This window comes from Tupaia chinensis, unplaced genomic scaffold (genome assembly GCF_000334495.1).
Source record: "Tupaia chinensis unplaced genomic scaffold, TupChi_1.0 Scaffold000161_1, whole genome shotgun sequence".
Taxonomy (NCBI): Eukaryota; Metazoa; Chordata; class Mammalia; order Scandentia; family Tupaiidae; genus Tupaia; species Tupaia belangeri.
The window spans coordinates 2,925,393-2,928,529 of NW_006159632.1; the positions used below are offsets into that span (position 1 = coordinate 2,925,393).

Here is a 3,137-nt window from a genome sequence, read left to right on the forward strand (position 1 = left end):
CAAAAAATAAAAATTTTTTTAATAACACAAGAGCTAGAAAAAAAGAAAATAGCATTTAATAGAGCTGGATGGTGATTATATTTTCTATCTTTTATAGTAATCAAAATAATCCGTAATAAAAATAAATAAGATCATAAGGATATTGCTAAGACTTACAGAAGTAATAACAAAAAATAGAATAATCAAAACAGTCAGAAAGTTCCAGTGGAGTGCAAACTAAAGCTGGGAGCGCGAGGGTGGAGGGCAACAGCCCCTTGGGGAGCTCTTACCCTTCTTTGTCATTAGGTACACCCACTGCACCTACATAAAAATAGACTCTCCAGAAATAAATAAAAAGGAAAAATTACACGAGCTCTGCTTAGACCTGTGCACAGCACACAACTGAGACTCAAATGTGGCAGGAGGTAAAACAGAAACAAGTGTACGAGGATGTCAGGGCTGCGGGTGGTCTTCCTTTCCTTCCCTTCCCACACCTCCCATCTCACGGCTGCATTGCTTAAGAATAGGACATTACAGTTAAATGAGCAACCTATCACAAAGACATATTTTCTTTCCCTCCTGGGGGAGACACTGATCGTGGTCGACATTCTGATTCTTTTTGTTCCTCTGGGTCTTTACGCTGGTGGCTGCCAGCCTGTGACACCGGGAAGACGCTGGCCATAGACCGAGTCTCTTTATCTCTAGTCATAGGATCCTCTTTGCAGATACGAAGGTCTTGCCTGAATAACACTGGTACGTGTCGTCAGAAAATGCTAAGCATGCCCCTGCTTCTCGTTCTCTTCCGACCATTCGAGGTCAAATCTTCATCTTGCTACCAGACACTTGTAAGAGCCCCGGAGGCTGATGGGTTTCTGCTGTTTGCTCCCTGTGGGCCGTTTCCTTCCATTGGGTGATGGCTGTTTGCTGGGAAGCTGACCCTGACAGGGATGGCCTCTGTCTGGCTGGCTGACTAAGCCATCACAGCAGACAGGCACATGTGTGAGGAGGCTGGCTGAGAGGCTCGGAGGGCGCTGCCCAGGCCCCGTCCCCTGTGCCATGAGCAGGACAAGAGCCAGGGAAGGCCCAGGTCCAGCCGGGGATGCTCAGAGACCCGAGGCACAGCTTGGTGGCACACAGCTGCAGGGAGCCTTCCAGGCGACAGCCAACACGACTTCACCTGGGTCTTTTTACAGATGGACCCCAGGACCAAGAGGGTTCCCAGAATCCTCCGTGCATGCTGGAGGCTTGACCTCCCTAGATGCTGAACACGTCGCAGCTCCCTCCCGCCCTGTGCACAGGAGCCGTCTGAGACTGGGGTGCCTGTTCTACCATGGCATCGGCTGAGAGCCAGGACAGCACTTGGAGGCCCCAGGCCCTGACATGGTGGGCAGCACCTGCCCGGGCTGAGCTGACACAGAAGTGCCTCAGGGTGGACGCCCCAGTGCTGTGGGTGCTGTGTCCCTGCTGCTCTCCTGCAGCTCCCTGCTCCACCCTGCTGTCACCCTGCAGTCACTGGTAAGGACGAGTCACAGCTCCATGACAATGTTGCTTCATGGGGCCCCTTCTCTCTGTACCCACCACCCCCGGGGCAATGCCACCTGCTCTCTCTCACCTAGCAGCTGCTTCCGAGCAGCGAGCCCCGCCTGACACCCTCTGGCGGCCCTGGGTGCCGAGCTTCTTCCCGAGGCTCCACAGCACCCGCTTCACGGCCCGCCCAGTGTCTGTTAGCTTGCACTTCCTCCCGTCTTCCCAGCCCAGCTTCCCCAAATACCCAGCCATTCCGGGTGTGAAAGGGCACAAGAACGGGGCCTTCAAAATTCTCAAGGATCAGTATTTCTAATTCTAGCCCGATTATCAACCAGGTGTAAAATCAGATTAAGGCGTGTTCAGATAAGCAAGGTCTCAATTCACTTCATGCACCTGCCTGCACCCCCAGATACATGTTCCCGCACACACGGGAGAGTCCTAAAGGAGGGGAGCCAGACGCGGGAGTCAGATGGCAGAGGGGGCAAGAACCCCGTCAGACGCTAGGGTGGCCACCATGGAAACTCGGGAAGGCTTCTCTCTATGAAGACAAATCGGTCTCGAGTCTTGAGCAAAGTTTAAAAGAAAATGGTAGAGTCGAGTTTCTGAGAGGCTTATAGGAAACTCTGCAAATAAGAAAGCACAGTAATTAACTTCAGGAAGACAGAAGGCTGTGCAGGAAGAGCGAAAAAAAGTCGAGAGTGACGGGGTTACGAAACACTAGATGAATTAGAAGACGGGGCCCCGGCCAAGGTGCTTGGCGTGGTGTAAAACAGAGACGGCTAGTTCGAATTCCATAGCACCGGGTGGACAGGGCTCGCTGGAGCGGGTCAGCCGGGAAGTCTGATCGTAAACTGCCCGAGACGCGTAGAAGCACGCGGAGGGACTAGGCCAGGCTGCCTGAGGCTGGGCTGGGCAGGAGGGGCATAACGGGGCTGCTCTGTCTAAACTACTTGGCCTGTGTGTTCATACATGAAACAGAGTTTGGAAAGTGGGAAAATGCTTCCAGGCTGTGTCTATTCAGGGTTGGTAAAGACGAGGTCTGTTTTTTCCATGATGGGTCTGGAGGTTAAGAAATGCAGGTTGGGGACCAGCAGGTGGCATGGTGGTTAAGGTGCTGGATTCCCACATGACTGACCCGTTTCCGTCCTGGGCCTGGTGGCTTGAAAAACACACTGGGCACGTGTGCATGCATACCAAAAATCCTGAAAGAAGAATGAAGGAAAAGGGATTGAAGTGTGTCCCTTCCCCTCAGGGGGTGATTTCTAACTTTCTCTCTCTCTCTGGTGAGCACACACTAAAATGAAAACAAACAGACAAAATGATAAAACGGTAAATTTAATGTTATGTAAATTTAACCACGACAAAAAAATAATGACTCAACTGTCAATATACAGGAAGGGAACAATTGATAAGATACATGTTCATTGAAAAAAAGCTGAATTTGGAGCCAGAAGGTGGAGTGGAGGTTAAGGCAGCTGGATTCCACATGGCTGACTGTGCAGGTGAAGTTCTGGACACAGTGACTTGAGAAACACACCAGGCTTGTGAAGGATCATGCCCAAAGTCCTGAGAAGAGGAGGAGGGATTGCAAGTGGACATCCGCCCTGGGACGGGGGGGTGGGGGTGGGGGT

General features: G+C 51.6%; 1 long non-coding RNA gene across 1 annotated transcript in view; it reads right to left on the reverse strand.

Annotated features, from left to right (window-relative positions):
- Nucleotides 1-307: 307 nt before the first annotated feature.
- Nucleotides 308-3,137, reverse strand: part of LOC114007366 (uncharacterized) — a 5,159-nt gene continuing 2,329 nt past the window's right edge. Inside the window, exon 2 of the long non-coding RNA XR_003549000.1 lies at nt 308-2,129. This is a non-coding gene — a long non-coding RNA (uncharacterized LOC114007366). The remainder of the gene's footprint in view (nt 2,130-3,137) is intronic.